Source organism: Doryrhamphus excisus, linkage group LG20 (assembly GCF_037039965.1).
Source record: "Doryrhamphus excisus strain RoL-2023G ecotype Guam linkage group LG20, RoL_Dexc_Guam_v1.1, whole genome shotgun sequence".
Taxonomy (NCBI): Eukaryota; Metazoa; Chordata; class Actinopteri; order Syngnathiformes; family Syngnathidae; genus Doryrhamphus; species Doryrhamphus excisus.
In genome coordinates this window covers 7,197,461-7,218,746 of record NC_136376.1, presented here as the reverse complement: position 1 = coordinate 7,218,746, position 21,286 = coordinate 7,197,461, and the positions used below count along the sequence as shown (strand labels likewise).

General features: G+C 40.8%; 1 protein-coding gene across 1 annotated transcript in view; it reads left to right on the top strand.

The window, feature by feature from the left end:
* Window positions 1–17,990: 17,990 nt before the first annotated feature.
* cdh11 (cadherin 11, type 2, OB-cadherin (osteoblast)) overlaps window positions 17,991–21,286 on the top strand; it is a 74,652-nt gene continuing 71,356 nt past the window's right edge. The window contains exon 1 of the mRNA XM_058059062.2: window positions 17,991–18,382. The gene's annotated coding sequence lies outside the window, so the exon portion shown is untranslated. The remainder of the gene's footprint in view (window positions 18,383–21,286) is intronic.

The following is a 21,286-nucleotide window of genomic DNA, read 5'->3' as shown; positions in this document are numbered from 1 at the left end:
ACTGTCCTCACACCTCAGGAGGCTAGAAAACAATATCAAGCTCCTCGCCTTCGATTTTCCAATTGACACCAGCGAGCATTTCTGACATTTTACCTTTCGCAGCGTCTGTCTGACATTTTCTCACAGTGGCTGGGCACAGAGAGAGGGATGAATGCTAATCATCTCTTCTGATGCTCGCATGGAACACTGACTCGTGGAGAAAACGGATAGAGTCCATGCTAAGATGAATTTTAAGGACAGAAAGGGGGGAAAAACTAAATGTCAGCCTCATGTCTATCTGGATAAGTGTTTGTCCTTGCATGTTATTCAAGAAAACGTATCACATTGAAGGATGCAACATGACTTCAGGTCCAAAAACTGTTGCTGGGTTAGATTTAGTGTGTGGTTTGGTTTCATTTTAAAAATCATTAAAAACAAAAGATAAGCACTTTTATGTCTGGTAGTGATGTGCGATACTGCTGTTTCCGATTCCATACTTCATAAGATTCCGGCTGGTATCGGCAATACCATTACTTTTCACTTGAATTCAACATTTTCATTCATTCATTCATTCATTCACTACCGCTTTTCCTCACGAGGGTCGCGGGGGGTGCTGGAGCCTATCCCAGCTGTCTTCGGGCGAGAGGCGGGGTACACCCTGGACTGGTCGCCAGCCAATCACAGGGCACATATAGACAAACAACCATTCACACTCACATTCATACCTATGGACAATTTGGAGTCGCCAATTAACCTAGCATGTTTTTGGAATGTGGGAGGAAACCGGAGTACCCGGAGAAAACCCACGCATGCACGGGGAGAACATGCAAACTCCACACAGAGATGGCCGAGGGTGGAATTGAACCCTGGTCTCCTAGCTGTGAGGTCTGCACGCTAACCACTAGACCACCGTGCCGCCCTCAACATTTTCAAATTCAGCATTTATTATTAAAATTAAAAACTGTGGTGAGAGCAGCCATGTTGTTTGGTCTAGAGACAGTGCCACTGAGGAAAATACAGAAAGCAGAACTCATCTCAGAAGTAAGGATGCTGAGGTTCTTATTGGGAGTGACCAGGATGGATAGGATCAGGAACAAGTACATCAAATGGACATTACATGTTAGAGGACCTTGGAGATTAAGTCATAGAGGCCAGACTGAGATGGTTCGGACATGTCCAGAGGAGAGATAGTGAATATATTAGTAAAAGGATGCTGCCAGGTAGGAGGTGTAGTGGAAGACCAAAGGGTAGTTGGTGTGAGAGAGACAGATGCAAAAGACAGGGTTGGATGGAGGAGATTGATTTGCTGTGGCACCCCTGATGGGGAAAAGCCAAAATAGAAAGAAGATTAATTACTTTAATAAGTAATTGAAAAAATATAAATTCAAATAAAATCATATAAAATGTAAGTAGAAGTACACTGAGGTAGCAGAGTAACTTATAATATAACCAAGCTATACAACAGAAAAAATTAGGACAAAATCCTGTAAAATGTGAAAATAAATAATTAGATTGAGAATCAATTTTACCGCATTAAGAGCTGGTATCGGAAGTGTTGATATTTTAGTGTCATTGTCTACCATTTTGTTCCTTCACTGTACTAAAAATTAAATGTGACCTTAAACTGGTGATGGGGGTACTGTCGCACCCCCTTAAAGTGATGCCTGCAATTGGGATGCTGTGTTATCAGTCAGTCTTCTTTCTGTGTGTGGTGGCAGTGTCATAATTCAAACAACCCCACGGTGGGCGGCGTCGTCGTTACGCTATTGTGCTGCAAAGTTGACAAATCGCTTACTTGCAGCTCGCTAATTGTCCCTGGAGCCTGGCACGCTAGCGCTTGTTGTGTGCTAATTGCTGCCCGCAGGGAACGCGCAACACCCTCGAAAGCAACACAAGAGCATCCAATGCGTTATTATTATTATTATTATCCTTATCATTATTAAAAGCAAAACCTGGATAAGTGGTAGTATGGAAATTGATAACCGTGATCCCACCGGGGGATCTGATTCATTGACGCTGAGGTTAGCCGGGCTTATTTGACTTGAAATTGTCAGTTAATCAGCGACCAATAGAAGCGGCCGCATAGGAACAAGGGAGAGTTGATATAATAAAGCCTCACTGTGTGCTTGAGAGCATGAATAAGTCAGCATATTTTACTCATTCAGCACTAATTGAATATACTACATTCTATCTGCCTCCCTTTAATCAAAGTACTTTTTCCCCCTCCTTAAGTTGCTATTGTTGATTCCTGTTAGCGACGAAAAAGTTTCCGCCTGTTCTTCCCCCGCTCTCACTCTTGACCTTCCTTTGTTGTTGTTGTTGTATTTGCATTAAATTTTAATCTCGCAATCTTCTGCACAAGCTTGATTAGTGATGTGCCGCATGCAGGAGTAGGAAAACGCGCAGAGAATAACTTACATCAGCAGTCTAAAATAGCATTCCTTTAAATAAAATAATGCTTTTACGTCGATGTGTAAAGCCGTCTCGCTCAGCTGAAGCGGCATTACGGTATGAAGAGCCTAAAAAAAACATCATGTTTGTTTAAATATGATTCCCACTTACTGTATCACCAAAGAACATGGCTGAAAGTAAGTATACTGTGTACACTCTGCACTAAGTGTTTCAATGTGCGAATGTTGACAACGTAGTGCCGTTCCAAATCCTCTTACCGGGAAAATAATCGTGATATTTACCCACGTCTTCTTCTGACAGGTGTGGTAGTCCATAGCCAACATGTCGACTGATCCAACACTCACCATTTTGAGTGCAACATCCGCAGGTACTGACGGTGCATACTGCATTTTGGTATACTTCTCAGTGTTTACACGCACAAAAAAACAAAGTGTTAAGTACGGAAGAATGCAAATTGAGACACAGCAATCGTACTCATCCAGCATGTCTGAGGTGTAATGCCTGAGGCTTCCTTCATCAGGGTTCTTCTCTATGTGGACTATAGCTACTGACCCTATGACCTTGAACACAGCTTAGATTCCTGGTATCAATTCAATGTATTAGTCACTGCAATATTAAAGAAAATGTCAAAAATCTTGGACCTGATCGTATAATTTCCTGAACATAAACTCGTACACGCGTCTCTTCATCGCCACAGACAACATAAATACCATTTCACCAAGAGGTGCATTCACGAACCCCAGAATTTAGAACGTTACAACATCAACAGTTCGTTACAGTACGTTAGTTTTATGTGGATGTCGCCAGTCGCCATCGCTTACTGACGCTGGCTAATTAAAGACGAAAGAGTTGTAGTGCTTATTTTCGGGAAAATGTGTTTTAGTAGAGAACTGCACATTGCATTAGGCTCCTTTACTTTAGGATGCTAACGTTGGTTTGATAACAACACATCCTCCTTGTTGCTGGGGAACGCGGCTGTCTGCAATTGGCAATCAGACGGGTTCTTAAATCCAGCGTCATCACTAAGACATCGCTGATTTATTCCTTGACAACTTCCTTTCTGCGCCACTCCACGACCACGGTCTTGCTTGCTTTGCCATCTTTATATTGTTGGCTTGCATTGTTGTTTTGTACTTTGTATTGTGTGTGGCTTTTGCTGTTATACTTTTTCCCCTCCCTCGACGCTTTTTTTTTTTTTTTTGCTACGTGCTTGTATTCATGTAAGCCATGCTCCTTTCGTTCATTAAAACTTTTCACTTCACTTCCAGGGTTGTCTTTGCACACCAGGGATCAGAGCTATGACAGTTGTTGATGCTCTGTCACAATTGGAAGGTAAAAGGACAGAAACTACACGCACAATACTTTAGATCAGTGTTTTTCAACCTTTTTTGAGCCACGGTACGTTTGTTACGTTGGAAAAAATGTTGCGGCACACCAATAACCAACGTTATTTCTTCTTTCAGCTTTTTCCTGATTACGGACTCGCCATAGCAGATCCTTTTGATCCGCATACTAATTTAACTAACAATGTTACAAAATGTCACCACTACCTCTCACGTGCATCACTAAGTCTATTAGAGGAACGAGGCAATCAGCTACGTGTTGCCACACGGACGAATATTACATTGCTCTGCCAGTCTTTACACCAATGACACGCGACAATGACATAATATTTGCAGAAATTTATTAATACGTGTTAATTGAAAAAGTAATATTGAATAATTCAGGCACACTTGACTATTTCTCACAGCAAACTTGTGTTGTTGAAAATCACTGCTTTAGATGTATGAAGTATGGCAGTATGGCCCAAGGGTGATTTGCTCTTACGGTCTGAACACCCCTGTAGTATGGCCATGCTGGAGTTTCTACCATGAAAACCAGTTTTAACCATTTACATTTGACGAAAAAGACTATTAAAACCTCTTAGCATGTCTAAAAAAACAAAAATAAAACCATGTGCTCACTTGTAGTCGTGTCAAAACAGACAAATGCAACGTTTGTTGTAGTGGACAGAGCTTCCGCATTTCCGATCCTACGGAAAAAAAGACCAAAAATACCAAGCAAAATGTTAAACCGCTGAAGGCCAGATGAGGAGCAAAGAGGTGTGAGGACTAGCGAGAGTCTGTTTCTCCTCACGCCTCACGTCTCTTATCGCCGTCTCCCCTTCAGACATGCACTCAGTCAGCAGTCAGGGATAAGATAACGACAGGAGATGGACAAGCAGACACTTCCCGCTGAGAAGAGGGATGCTAAGTAAATAAAGAGCGTGTGGTCTTGTTTAGGCTGTGCCCGGTAGGGGCCTGGCGAAAGAAAACAGATTAAGCATCGGTATGTGACACCTAGCTGACGATGAAGGGACATTTACATGTGGAATATACAGTGTGTGTGTGTGTGTGTGTGTGTGTGTTGTCAGCGGGTTTAATACTTCACATGTGTTGTTCCCAACATCTTTTAAAGGGGCCTCATCCTACATTTGCATCTTTTTTAGGCTACAAAAAAGGAAACAAAACAGTGAGTTTAGTTGAACTGGCAACCTCTGCAACCATGTGGCCGATTTTTCTCGGAATATATGAATTGTGTATCGAAGTTCTCAGAAAACTAGGTGATGGGGGGGGGTGGAGTCAACCCTCAATCCCTGGCCGTTCGCGACAGAGTAGCACCCAAGTGGCCAAGAGAAGAATGCATATTTATCATGTAGAGCAGGGGTCTCAAACTCAATTTACCTGGGGGCCACTGGAGCGAGGGTCTGGGCAAGGCTGGGCCGCATCAGGTTTTCCAAAAAAAAAACGCATTTATTAAAAACAGAAAAATATACAAACTTTTTCAGTGCTTTGGTTCCGATTTTCTACAAGAAAAGCTCTGATTAAACATTCCACTGTTCTCAAATATCTTAATTTTTATTTTTCTGCACAAAATAAGATGAAAAATAAATAAACGAATCAAGAATAAAGAAAATCAATCAATCAGTAATAAATAAATATAATAATAAAACTTAAGAAACCACATATAGTTGGTGGGTAGACAAATTATTTTTTTCAGATTAAAATGAACAAAGCATTATTAGAGCCCTGTAGACATGACAAAACACGACTATAGTCACATTTATACTCTTTTTATTTACAACATATTGCGCAACTGCAGGGTCTTGAGACACATGCTAACTCGCAAACTAGAGAGCTACCGACCAAAACGGTAGCCTTCAAGTTATTTCCTTTCAACTTAAATAGCCAAAAACTTACCACTTCCACACGGATAGGGAGAATAACTATTAACAGTTATTTAACCTTTAACATGAACATTAATCAAACGTAATAATTTTTTCTGGGTACATGATACCATACAGCATCCATATCAAACTTGTGCGGGCCGCGCTAACATTAAACTTTCATATCAAGGCGGGGGCCTCAAACTAGTGTCCTGCGGGCCACATTTGGCCCACGGGCCACGTGTTTGAGACCCCTGATGTAGAGTATAAGGAGTATTTTAGAAAAGAAACTTCCTATAGTCCCCCACTGGGATCCAATATAATTTTATAAGCCTCAGAAATGAGCGGGGTACGACCCCTTTAACACATCACGCTTGTTAACATGTTTAATACGCCACACGTGTTATGGTTGCTACAGAAACAACAGCAGTGTAAATGTTTGCCAGCAATATGTGATTACATCTTTAATTACCTGTGCTTGTTTTCAAAGGGATTAGAAATCTTAACATAAACAAAACAGTTTACCCTACACCCCCCGCAGGTGAACCCCCCCACCCCCACCGGTGAAACCAAAATACACCTCCTAGTGATCCCGCTGAGACCCGCGGGGATGCGACAGCTGACGACTCAGCCTCACATTCACCGACGGGGCCTGTGAGCTAATTGAAGCCTCCAGATCACAGCCTGCATCTCTTTGTCCTTGAGTCGGTTGTCATGGCGGCTGTTATAAATACTAACTTGCACAGATGACTGGAGTCCTAAAAAGCAGTGAATACACGCCGACAGCCACGATAATAAAGTATTTCCATTTGTATTGTACATATGTCTACATTTCTGAGAACTTGTGGACAATCGTCACATAATTATCAAATCAACAGATTGTGAAAATGAACCTATAACTCAAGGGTGCCCACTATGCTAAAATTATTTTCCAACTAAAAAAAAAAAAAAAACTGCAAAAATTGACAAATATATAATATCTTGTTAAACTATCTTTTACTTTACTTTACTTTTTGTATACTTTTTTTAACTTGACTATTGCACTGAAAGGAGAAGCTCTCCAATCTCGTTGTACATCTCATTTTGACATTCCATAATTTTACAAGAGTAACGTCAAAATATTACGGAGATTAAGTTGTAATATAACAAGAAAGTCATTTTATTTTATAAGAATGCCACTGTAATAATACACCATAAAGAAAAAAAATGTCATTTTAGTAGCATATAATTTAAATATGAATACATTTTATTTTTATGTCAGAATATTATGAGACGACCAATCCAGGATGTACCTCGCCTCTCGCCCAAAGACAGCTGGGATAGGCTCCAGCATACCCGCGATGCCAGTGAAGCTGGATAGAAAATGGATGGATGGATATCTAAAACGTGATTGTTAAGATGAAGTTATAATACACATAGATTTTTTTGAAAATTACATTGATGAAAAAAAAATATTTACAAATATTTAAAAAGAGTTAAATATTTGGAACAGTAAAAATAAACAATGAAATGCAGTCAAGTTTGTATGAATATTATTATTATAATTATTATTTTTTTATATTTTTATATTTGTATTATATATACACACACACACACATATATACATACATAATACAAATCTAAAAAAATTTAATATTCATACAAACAGTGCATTTCATTATTTTTTGTGCTTTTTATATTATATATATATATAATCTTTATTTATATATAATATTATTATATTATATCAAAAACTTTGTTTACTATATCCACAAGCTGAGACTTTTTTTTTTTTTAACAAAATATACAGCACGTATAAGTTCTTAGCATAATTACATGAGTCTACATGTGACTTGCCAGCACGAGGCGATGCAACAGGAAGCAAATGCATATTATGTGAAAAGACAACAGCGCTATTCCCAAATCTAAAGAGTAACATTACCATTAAACACTTGACACCTAAAAGACTAAACCTGTTTATGTTGACCGTCATTGTTCACCTTAAACAGCCCACACAAGGTGTATGCAAAATGAAGAATGAAAAGGGATAAAAACATCCTTTGACTGCTTCAAAGTATCACAGAGCCGAGGAGCGTCAGCAGGGCTTGGCACCCTCAGCACAAGTCAGGCGTTTGGCTTAGAATCATTTGTACACCTGCAGGCGAGAGTTATACAAAAATAAAATAAAATAAAATAAAAAGCGCTCTCTCCTGCAGAGAAGCTTTGTTCAAGTAATGGAACAATTGAGGAGAAAGTGAGGCGAGTAAACTGAACAGCAGCCTGTAAAGAAACGCGGCGGCGCACCGTTGACTGCCAATACTTAATTGGTCTCGGCACACCATTTCTCAAGCTCAACAGCGACAGCGTGAAAACACTTTTACTATGAAGAAAAGTGTGCTGCTGGATGACGAGAACAAAACAAACAAACAAACAAAAAAAACCACCACTCAATGCTACCTAGCGTCAATACGACCTAATTGGAATGAATGAAGGCAGAAGGCGGGAAAGGGCATGTTGTGTCTGAGTGTGATGGCCAGACGGCCGCAAACAGAACTATGGAATTAGTGTGTGTGTGTGTGTGTGTGTGTACGCTAAGGAATAGTTTTTCTAATATAAAGATTTGTTTCCACCTTTCATTCCTTCCCAAATTCTCAATTTATACATATTTTACTTATTTATTTTTTGCATGAGAGGATCAAGGAGGTGATGATGCAACTCCACAATAGAAGAGAGTTGCGTCTTTCCATTTGAAATCCATATTCCGCAACAACCAGGAAGTGAAAAGGCATTTCTCCATGTTGAGCGAAGGAGTTTACGCATTGAAGGGAAGTTATTGTGCATGTAATTACGCAAGTGTAAAAACTGTAAGTAGTTCATGGTGTTATATTGATATAAAAATGGTTATTTTCATGTAAAACAACAATTCTTTGTGGCATGTATACATACACCTAAATTTGTGGGAGTGGAAGTTATGTTTAAAATGTGTCTTTCACAAAATCCTTTGTTTTTGCTGAGTACTGATATTTTGCTGAAACTTACTTATGTTCTATTGCTGATTACTAAAGAATGGAATAAGTTAGAAACAATTTTTTTTTCTGATGAAAAATGAGTCATTTTTTTCCCGGTATATTCTATAGTATAGTCCAAGAACACAATATTCTGTGTGCCTTCAAAAAAATTGTCAAAATCGTCAAAAACGTCTAGGATTTAATGAGTTAATAGTTTGCTTTTATGACCATTTTTGCATGGAGTATTTATAATTATAACTCATCAGAAAATTGTGCCATTTCATCAGACAAGAAATAATATTTTCTTGAGTCCAAATGGACACCTCACATGTGATTTGTCCCCAGGCTATCAGCAAGGAGAGGTCATGATAATTGTAAGTGTTCAGTCATGGATGACCACAAAGGATCCCATGAGGCAACATCACATTTTTTTGATGCATATGCTCAATACATCACATCAGTTCAATGACACTGAACGTGATATTTATCATGATTAGGAGTAGAGTAAAAATGATGTTTTCAGAACCGTAACTGCAAAGTTTATACTAGGGATGCTCAATAATTATCGATACTGATAATTACCAGCCCGTTATCAGGATAAAAATATAATATTGATTGATATAGATGCCAGATTTTTTTCCCCCAATAATGAAAACCAATATTTTTTTTAATGCTGGATACAACACGGCTGCCGAGTGGTTGGGAGAGGAGACCCGAGTTCGATTCCACCCTCAGCCGTCTCTGTGTGGAGTTTTCTCCGGGTACTCCGGTTTCCTCCCACATTCCAAAAACATGCTAGGTTAATTGGCGACTCCAAATTGTCCATAGGTATGAATGTGAGTGTGAATGGTTGTTTGTCTATATGTGCCCTGTGATTGGCTGGCGACCAGTCCAGGGTGTACCCCCGCTCTCGCCTGAAGACAGCTGGGATAGGCTCCAGCACCTTGTGAGGCTAAGTGGTAGAAAATGAATGAATGAACGGCTCCAACACATATGTGTTCATTCCACCACAGGAGATGTCATGTTACTCGTATCGGTATCGGTAGCTTGACAATATCGTCATATCGGTTGTCGGCTACAAAGCCAATATCCATAAAAAGTCCTAACGATGCCTATTTGTGATACTCCCAGAAACAATGACAGATATACAGTAAAATCTTGCGTGACCTCTGTTGGATTCATCATCCCTGTAGATAGTGCCATCAGACCATTCATTCATTCATTTTCTACCGCTTTTTCCTCACGAGGGTCGCAGGGGTATGCTGGAGCCTATCCCAGCTGTCTTCGGGCGAGAGGCGGGGCACACCCTGGACTGGTGGCCAGCCAATCACAGGGCACATATAGACAAACAACCATTCACACTCACATTCATACTTATGGACAATTTGGAGTCGCCAATTAACCTAGCATGTTTTTGGAATGTGGGAGGAAACCGGAGTCTGGACAATATCGTCATATCAGTTTTCGGCTACAAAGCCAATATCCATAAAAAGTCCTAACAATGCCTATTTGTGATACACCCAAAAACAATGACAGATATACAGTAAAATCTTGAGTGACTTCTGTTGGATTCATAGTGCATGTAGATAGTGCCATCAGACCATGTTCTATTTAAATGACAATTTCCAATTTAAAGTGGAAGAAAAAAATATGTGAATATGTTGAATTGTGAATAAACAGAGAATCTGCTGTTCACTAGTTGAATTAGATTTAAAAAATGTGATGTTTATCTGGAAAAAGATGTCTGGATGGATGGATGTTATCATTGATATCGTTTCTTGAATTTGAGTCTCCTTGGTGTGAGTGGAAGTGTCCCTCATTGCCCCCAGTATCAAAATTACTCCATCCATCTTAGATGAGCCACCTTGAAACAGGAAGTAGGTGGATAGCCAACATAATAAACACATTTTTTATGCTTTGGAGAAGGTCTGCGGTCAACATTAAGTTCTGTACTTATGTTACAAATCCCAAAGCCAGTCTGAAGTGTCCTCACAAATCAAGAGCACTGCCTGCAAACGTCACCTTGCTCTTTCTGTTTTGTTTTTTTTTGTCTGAGAGGCTCCTTTCAGTGCATGCTTGCATTCCCAGCCTCTTTGTTTTGCAGACTGCCTTGCATAAAGACCAGGCTAATGCACACAGTTCGGGCTCTGATGAAATGAGTCCAGCTAATGTTCAGCGTTGTGCGTCTGATTAAAGTGATTGCTATGCAGCTCCGCTCCTCGCCGCTAACTCGCACACAAGGCCGCTCTGTGTTCCCTTCTCTCCATCTCGCTTTATTTTCTCCGTCTTTGCCCATTTGCCTCACTCCTTCTCTTGATCTCATTGCGACACCGTTTTGCCCGCCCTCCCACCAGACGGCTTTATTTACATCCCCGCTTGCTTTTTTTTTTTCTCCCCCTCCCCACATTTCTATTTACTACCTTGTTTGTTGCCGTTTCAACTTCGCTTCGACCTTTTCATCTCTGCGCTTTATGACTACGATTAGCGCAGACAAACCCGAAGAGAGGACGCTTACAGCGAGCCTGAAGGAAAGTGTGTGAGATTTGGTGTTTGCTGAACGTTTAAGCTGATTTAATAAAATATCAAACATACTACAAATCACATACGCACAGAAATATAGCTGCATTTGAATCCTTAAATATGAATTAGTGTTGAGTCGTGTATAGATGAAATAACAAGCCGCAAACTTTCCTCTGTTTCAATGCTTGGCCTTGCCTACTATTGATAAATGGCACCAAGTATTGACTTGCCATTTTATGGCAATAACTGCACCCACTGTCAGAATAATTCAATATTAGCAATGAAGAAAACACATGAGTTAATTTTCTTGATCAGTGCTTGGGGGAAACACAATTACTTGTTGGTAAATTACCATTTTGATGGCAAACAATATGAAAGAAATTATAACAACAATAATTAAATATCAGCTCAATTGCTTAAACAAAAGAAAACAAGTTGAACAAAAAGACAGCCTAGCCTGAGGCTCAGAGCTACACAAGTACACATTCAAATAAGTCGGGTGCAACTCAATACAATAAAATTCCCCTTATAGCGACTGACGTGGAGACATGTGAAAGTGTTTTAGTGACAAGTTATGAGGACGCTAACTTCACCAGTTTGGGGAACCTCACTCCATTCACTCATTGTATTAAAACAAGCAAAGTATGACTATATTGTGTGTGTTTAGTCTCTTTCGTCCACGTCGACTGATTATAATTACCATTTTGATGGCAAACAATATGAAAGATATTATAACAATAATTAAATATCAGCACAATTGCTTAAACAAAAGAAAAGTTGAACAAAAGACAGCCTAGCCTGAGGCTCAGCGCTACACAAGTACACATTCAAATAAGTCGGGTGCAACTCAATACAATAAAATTCCCCTTAGTGACTGACGTGGAGACATGTGAAAGCGTTTTAGTGACAAGTTATGAGGACGCTAACTTCACCAGTTTGGGGAACCTCACTCCATTCACTCATTGTATTAAAACAAGCACAGTATGACTATATTGTGTGTTGTGGCATGTTGTCTTTAATGAACGGCCGACATTAGCCATAGCTGCTAAAACTCTGCTCTGACATCCGATTTGAGAGGCCATAGTGTCCCCATTGAAGATGCGTCTGTGGTAATCCTATTGAATCGCATTCCAAGCCATTTCCACACCAGATCAAAAGAGATTGGATGCGGTTTCTGCGGTTCGCACCCAGTCAGAACACAATGTGGATATGATAGACCGATGTACCGCACATGAGAATGTGGTCAGTTCCACAGTTGTGTTGACGTGTCCGACTGGTAATCACTTTCACAGCTGCATCTTGACGTTATGAATCATAAACTTTCATATCTGGGAGACAGCTTTGTTACATTAAGCATTATGGAGGCTATTTGTGGGGTCACAGCACGGCAAGATGGCCGAATACTCGCACAGCCTACTGAACACGTATGAAGACTGCGCCCACCATCCATTTAAGACACCCCGACCCAAATATCCCCCTGCTCAGTTACCGTGCCGACAGCTCAAATTCAATTACTGCAGACTTTGTGATAATCCCAGCCTGCTGATTGGTCACTGCTGCCCTCCATTAAGTGAACACAGCAGGGAGGAGAAAGAGCCCGGGAAGAAGAGACAGTCTATACGTTAAAAAAAGAAGGTGAACAAAGGCAGGGAATAGAGGAGGAGTAAATTAAAACATATAGGCCACTAGTTTGATCCCCTGAAAACCCCTGGTATCCTCCAGGCTCAAGCTAAAAACAAACAAGCTGGCCCTTAAAAGGCCACTTCGTAATCCCCATGTAATCACCGGGGCGGCCTCCAGCACACACCAGCAACACACGGCCGCCAAAACAGATAGTATGCATGTGTGTGTTTTTGTTTAAAAGCCATTAGTCAAATTCCACATCACAGAGCCAGAGAGGTTGGAGCAGAAAATTGTTGCTGAACGCGAGCGAGCGGCGCAAAGAAGATTGACTCCATCTGCACTGTTTATGAAAAAGAACCAAAAGGACAAACTCTTTAAACAGGAACGACTTTGGAAGATTTACAACAAGCAAAACATGGAATGGAAACTCAAAACGTTCAGAAAAACAACCTATTACTACTATTACGTGTTGCTCTTGGACTGATTAACTATACAAACTATACAATAATAAACATACTGACAAACTAAATTTTCAGATCAAATGAATAATTTCCAGAATTTATATTTTGCATTGTTTGATCTTTAAGGGGAACTTCATTTTTTTTGCAAATTTAACCATTATTTACAATCCTTATGTGAAACATGAACACATTTATTTCCCTTTTCTCTGCATTGTAAGGCCAGAAAACAAGTTCATATGAGCTAGCTAACAGTGCACATCATTGGGACATACCTATATAATCTATGAAGCCCTCTAAATAAATCTCTAACAAGGATGCAATGTTTTATATGCGTGCTGTGATCATGCCAGAATAAGTACATTGATGATAATATGCAGTACTTAAAAGTATGATTTTAAACATTACCGTAACGTCTTTCCGTGATACACCGATTTCACAGAACCCATTAATCGGAAATAACAGTCGTAGGCAAATAATGTTGCTGTATTCTAGGCGGATCAAGCCAGATCACACAAAACTGTTACTTACAATACACAGTCATTAGGATGCCGACTGATGGAATAGCTGTATCTTCCAGCACAAGAAGTGTGCTCCCTAATGAGCTGGTCAGTTCAAAATAACCCTCGAGTAAAAAAAACAAGTTTTCGTAGCGATGTCGTCTGGTCTAAGTCTTCCACTGCATCATATATCCTGTTGTTTTGTTGGTAGCATACGGAATCTCAAAGTTGACCAACATTTCATCTTATTGCCACAACCCTCGGCAATACACGTGTGAGGTATGATTTGTGTCCTAGAATTAATGTGTCATAACTAAGATCATATTACCATCTTGATTTAGTAAAGTTACTCGGGAGTATCTTGAGGCATAAAGCCTATAGTGAGGTAGTACTTTGTGTTAGCCGCTACAATAACAAATAAGGTGGCAGAAATGCACAGGAAATGGAAAAAATAAATGTGTTTTGAGTGTGACTCATGGGTACAATTCCCCCAAAAAAGTGCAGTTCCCCTTTAAGGATGTTGTAAGTAGAGTTTCAAAATGTGAGAAATGGAAGTGAGACCAAAAAATTGTGATCTTGTATGTCTGAATTCATAAAGAAATGGTAATGGTTTTATTTAATTTGAACATGCATCAGATTGCCATTGAATGCATCACATAATCAGTTCACAGTTCCACATGTCCAAAAGGAGTAGGAAGAAGCGAAGCTTATTAAATCCTACCACTCCATCTTGTACTTTTACAATCAGTAACTGTTACATTTGTTCACTTCCTGCTTTCTATAATACAGTTTAAGGGTTTTTTTTTGTTTTTTTTTTATAATGCACCTCGTACCGAAGTACGAGGTGATATGACCATACAATGACATAATGTGTACCAATATAGTGATATATAAAGCACATCATGACTGGCCATTGCAACATGGAGTCAACTATGACATATGTACAATAGAATAAGTATTCTCATACAATGGAGGAGGACAAATGATGGGACATCTCCCGAGCATCGTCTATGTTCTATTCATTGACTTTAGCTCATGTGTCCTCTCATGTGACTGCATTGAGTGACTCCTCTCTGCAAACATTTGCAAGGTTACACTTCTTGCAGCCGCTGCACATATTTCACATTCCCGCTGTAACTAAATCACAAACACGTCGACTCCTACTAAGATTCGTCACACCACTTCTAAAACATAAATGCTCATGACTGTTTTTTGTAAACTCCGAGATGTTTGTGTTCATTCTCACTTGACCTTGCAGTTTGAAGTGCTGGAAAGTTGATGAGACAAGCGAGAAAGTTCACCTTGGCTTGCTTTGTTTTTGTCATAAAGTCATAATAACGCTAAGGTCATTAGTATGCATTAGGTAGTATGCCATCATTATCGCTGTTGATGGTAGCGGTGGTTGAGCAGCTTGGACCAAGCTAGAGTCGATCGGCATTTCTCCACTTTGGGAGCATTTTAAAACGTCAAATTTCAATAAATTTAAATAAATTAATAAGTTACGAGAATGCATATGTAACCCAGAAACGCCATACCACAAGGACCTCCAGTAGGTTACAACTATATGCCACTAGGGGGTACATGCTATGATGTATTAACAAATCCTCAGGTCTTAAAGTACTTGTGTACTAGGGTTGGTGTCATTTCTGGACAAAAATGGATAAATATAGTGCTACATTAGTCATGTGGCAAAAAAAAAAAAAATCAAGTGAAGCATCCGCCAGCATCCGACACGCTTGAAAAGGAAAAACACATAATGCAAAAATGGCCGCCATGTTGTTTAAGCACTCGCCTAATGATATTTGACAACATGGCCTTTATTTTAATCTAATTATGTCATTTGGTATCCAAAGTAATAAAAGGGCGGCCGGATGTCATAATGAGAAGGAAGATGTGTATTGCTCCTCATCATCCGCATTATTATAACCTTACACAACAACACAAAGCTAAGCAGAAATAAGAAAACAAGAGGCAGCCTTTGAGTTTAGCGTGATGGCAAGTCTTAGAAATAAATTACGTTGTGACATTTTGGCAAACAAGCGAGGAAGACTTTTAACTGAGTTCCTGTTGGCTTAATGATGTTGGATCTCCATCGAGGAATGGAGAAATAAGGTGGCAGGTCGTTACACACACACATTTGCAATGTTCTTAAAGTTCAGGACAAGATTTATGATTTACTTCAGCATTTTTTTTTTTTTACATGATTTGCTGGTAAATTGATTACTTGAAAACATCTGAGATTATGAACATCTGAGCAACTACTATTATTGGCTTCTTTTTAAACCAGTTTGTAAACAAGTTCATATGAGCTAGCTAACAGTGCACATCATTGAACCAGTTTGTAAAGAACAAACAATTAACGTTAATGTATTTATCTAGGCTTGAAACCACTTGAACTTTACATACATTAATAAATATCAAAAATGCTCATTTTAAATAATATATACTGTGCATGGAGACCACAATTAAAAGGCTTGTGAGCTAATGGTGGGCAAAACCGTTCATTTCAGTGAACCAAATCATTCCGGTTCATTCAGTAAAAAGATGCGTTCATTTTGGTCATTTCGGTCAATTGGTCGTTTGCCTGTGATCTCTACCAGTCCATAGACCGGGTCAGCCGTGTCGAGTTAGTCCGTTCACTCATGTTCACGTTCGTTCCGACTCAACTATCGGTCAAGAATGAATGGCTGACGAGTGCCGGTCAATCTCTCGATCTCGGTCTTTCAGTCCGCTAACCCTACCCATCCACAGAGCGAGGCATGACGATAAGATAATACGCAGATAGACCCGCCCTGCAAAAGGAACAGTGAACTGACTCACTAGCCAATCACAAAAAAGCATTTGCAACTGAACGGGTATTTTAAGAGCGGTGACCTCGTTCATTCCGTTCACAAAAAACAACTCGTTCTTTTGACCGTTTGTTCATGACTGACACACCACTAATGTGAGCAATGTGAGTAATGTTCTCCCCGTGCATGCGTGGGTTTTCTCCAGGTACTCTGGTTTCCTCCCACATTCCAAAAACATGCTAGGTTAATTGGTGACTCCAAATTGTCCATAGGTATGAATGTGAGTGTGAATGGTTGTTTGTCTATATGTGCCCTGTGATTGCCCGAAGACAGCTGGTATAGGCTCCAGCACCCATTGCGACCCTTGTGAGAATAAGCTGTAGAAAATGAATGAATGAATACAGTCAGACGCTACTGACATCACAGACTGGCGATGGAGCTGACTTCCGCTTCCTGTTTCCATCTATAGGATGCTAACAAGAACATTTATGCTAAAAAAAAAAAAGAAAACATTACATTACATGGAAAAAGTGTGCAAACTGAGGCAAGATTTTCGACTTTAACCAAAAAAACAGTGTTAAAACTAGACATTTTTTGACCTGTTACTATTAGTACTCATTCGCTGTTAAGCATGGAACGTAACCCCCACAAATAGCATGAATCTACTGTACCAGTACAGGGTGTACCCCGCCTCTTGCCCAAAGACAGCTGGGATAGGCTCCAGCATCCCTCATGAGGATAAGCGGTAGAAAAGGAATGAATGAATGTACTTGTATGCTTTACATTGTACGTGTTTTCACATATTTATAGACTTTAGAAGAAAAAAAACGTCCCACTTCCGGATATAAAAAGCATTCTCCCACAAATAAAACATATTTTTCCACTCCGACGTGAATACTGAATACTGATTGCCACTGTACATGCGTACCATTGGATGGCTTGTTACAACAAACTTTAAATTCAGACAAGATATGAATGATATCTTCAAAGACACGCAACTACACTTCCTCTGATGACGACCAAAAAAAATGTTTGAAAATGATAACAATAACCCTAAAAGTATTCTGATAGAAAGGCATCAGCAACAGTGTCATGTGTTTATCTCCTTTGGAGATATTTGAAACGCTCATCTGATCCTCAGCCAATCAACACTTGGAGGGTAGAAGGGTCTCCTGCAGAGGCTCCACCCACTCACAGGCTGCTTTGGTGTGATTGGCTGCTCGCTTTCGGCCAATCAGACCAGACGAGCAACTGTTGAATCCCTACTGATGGCTTTTTTATGCTGCAGCAAAAGTTCAGAAAATATCAAGTATAAAAATAAAACCTATTTCCAAATATAAATCTGTATTTTTTGTAGTTTCTGCATCTTATCAGGACTACAAAGAATGAATGAAGACGAAACAAATGTGCAGAGAGAGAGCTACTGTGGTTACTGTGCACCCCCATCTGCTCCTCCTCCTCCTTCTCCTCTCTCTCTCTTCCAGTAGCCTCTCTCTCTTTTCTCTCCCCCCCCCCTTCACAGCGCTGTCTCTCCCTCACAGCGCGTCCGAGGCTCTCGGCGGGAGGACAGACTCATTGACGGCAGCATCTCCAAACCTGAGCCGGGAGGAGAGAGAAGGATGCTCCAGTGACATCTCTATTCTCCATCACCTCTTTTGGACTCATCCATCATCTCGGGAAGCTTCCATTAAAAAAACCTTCCCCCTCTCTCAAAAAAACAAAAAAAAAAGAAAGCCGCCATTCACCATTGAATTGGACTCTCCAGTGGATAAAAAGTAGATTTTTTTTCAAAGGGGAGGGGGGTGATTGTGGACTGCGGATGTTGTGTCGCCTGGTATGTTTTGTTCTCTTTTTTTGTATGTATTTTTTTGCTGGGAGGATTTTTGTGGACGGACTCGGACTCACAGAGGTAAGAAGCACTATCCAAACATGTTCCAGTCACTACTTGGTCCCTGCAGAGGCTCAGCGGGATCATGTGGAATGTTCCGCGGGATGAGTGCGTTGCCACTTTGGATCCTTGTGGGCGCATTAATGATTATTGTGAGGATGTTTGGATGCATTAAGAGGACAAATTGAGCGTGATTGTTACGTGGATGAGTAGATGAGGGATTCCTATGAGAGTGTGTGTGTTAATCTCTCCTCTTATTGCAACACAACCCCCCATTATTGGACTTGTGGATCTAAACCGGAGCATCTCTGAATGGAGAGGTGATCTTAGTGCGACTGCAATTAGAACGAAGGATGTGGTCTTGATGGTTTTTGCAGCTGTAAGCTCGCACAGAGACGTAGAAGGAGATATTTGGGGCTGGTCTTCTCATCTCCTCTGCTCTGCTCTGCTCTTCTGTCCTGAGGGTACCATCTATCCAGCAAACAATGCTTCATTTTAAACTCCTGTGGTTACATCAAAAAAAGGGCAAGGCTGTGTGTAATTACTGGATGACATTCTAGTGAGACAAAAAGCTTCTATTTTGGGGAGCAGTGTTTTGGTGTGGAGCAGACATCACTTCATTGTGTATTCCCCGCTCCATGTCTGCTAATCAGCGACAACACAAGAGATTTTTTTTTTTTTTTTTCCCTTTCATGGTTCTCAAAGTTGCAATTGTGGCTTCTCCCCTTGCGTCCAAAGCGGGCCGTATTTCATCACTTTATGACCACATTGCTCTTCTTCTTGTGGATACTTTAAAGGGTTTTAGTTTGCTAATTAATTCTCCTCGCGTCTATATTTATTTGAGTTAAAGTTGGAAAGAGAAAAGAGGAGGTGATGCCGCCAGACGAAAGGTCGGTCAAGTGAGAAGAAGAAAAGCTCCTTGCACGCTGCCGTTAAATGACGGATAACCAACCCCCCCCCCCTCTCAGTATGAAATGAACGGGACAAAGTGTCCACCTAGTCATTTTCCTGCTTCGGACACAGTCTGTGTGTCAGGGGATCGCTGGGAAATCAGGAGTCAAGTTTAACATCAGGCCTTGTTGTGTTGAAAAGGATTGTCGCTGTTTCCGTCAAGTGTTTCTTTTATGCCACATCAAAACGCCGGCCCTGACGTCATTAATGTATCTGGTAGTGAAAGCACATTCATTGGGTTCTGTGTGAAAGGCACACAGTAATAATGGTAGGTTGTTGTAGTTTGGACAATTTTGCATTCAATTGAAATACTTAAAAAAAAAAAAACACTTGGGCGGCACGGCGGTCTAGTGACCTCACAGCTAGGAGACCAGGGTTCAATTCCACCCTCGGCCATCTCTGTGTGGAGTTTGCATGTTCTCTCCCCGTGCATGCGTGGGTTTTCTCCGGGTACTCCGGTTTCCTCCCACATTCCGAAAAACATGCTATGTGAGTGTGAATGTGAATGTGAGTGTGAATGGTTGTTTGTCTAAATGTGCCCTGTGATTGGCTGGCGACCAGTCCAGGGTGTACCCCGCCTCTCGCCCGAAGACAGCTGGGATAGGCTCCAGCACCCCCGCGACCCTCGTGAGGAAAATCGGTAGAAAATGAATGAATGAATAAAAAAACACTTGGAGTTACTAAAAAGTAAACAAAAAAGTGGTTAAAAAGGCCGAAAATTGCCAAAATGTTGTTTTCCAAGTTCCTTCTACTAGCAGGGACGTTAAGTTTAGGAATTTTTACTTCGATGAGTGACGACTAAGTCAGGGTCTTTGTTCGAGGTGCCTTTTGATTTTGATATGTCACATAAAAGTATTCATTTAATGTCACTTTTGCACCCAAATTGCACCCCCCCTTAAACTCCACCTCCAACCACTTTCAACATAAATCCCTTCACTCTCCTTTTTGTGGCCTTCTTGACTGACAGTTTGTACTTTTAACTCTCGAAATCCGCACACAGCTGAGACCGTTTCAAAGATTTCCCCGACACGTTTATTGTGGTTCTTCCAAGCCCCGCCCACTGGAGTGACTTGAAAGTGTTGTAGCTCGCTGAGAGGTTGGAGACGAGGAGGAGGAGGAGGAGGAGGGATGAAGGGATTCATTTATTACGCTGTAATCGCTGTATTTATATTTCATCAAGCGCCAGCTGCTGCTCCTCACAAGGGGAAGTGGAAAAACTCGCACGCACACGTGGGACAGCGAGAGGTTAAAATGAGGAAGATGAAGAGGCGGATGAATGGAAAAGGAGGTGTCATTCCTCGTGTGACAACAGAGGGAGCTGTTGGGCTTTGCTGCGGCGGCCGTTCTGCACTTTTTTACAGTCTCTTTTTATTTTCTTTCCCATCTTAACCCCCCCCAACCCCCATCACACACTACCTTAAAACCCACCTCCTCCCCGTCATCCTCCCCAGAGGGCTGGATTCAGAGATGGAGAGGTAGTTGGTCTCCCCAGGGACACCAGATTCAATCTAACACACAAGTCCAGTCTGTCTGGAGAAGACTGGCTTCTGTTACCTCCCAGACTGAAGCAGGGGGGGGGGGGAAGGGGGGGTGTTACACTCCTACCATTTTGTCCCTGTGATACATTCTTTTTTTGTTTTTTTTTAACTTATCTTTCTCTGACCTGTCTCTCTCGTTCTCATCCGCCCCCTACAATGACTTCAATCTTTCATTACATGTCCTCCCTTCCAGACGCGTGAAGATGTAATAATAATTTCCCCCGTGTTGATGCGATGGGATTATAAGAGTAATCTGTAGCGCGGAGCAGATTTGAGTGTGAGGAGTGTGTAATTAGTGCTGCTGACCTGCAATCCTTTTAGTGGGCCTCTGGAGGAACGCAACACTGACTGCTTTGTCTGCTCCTGAGGAGACATCCGTCCAGGTGTGGGCTAGTCACTGTGGACATGAAAATATTCTCTTATTCCATTCAGGGGT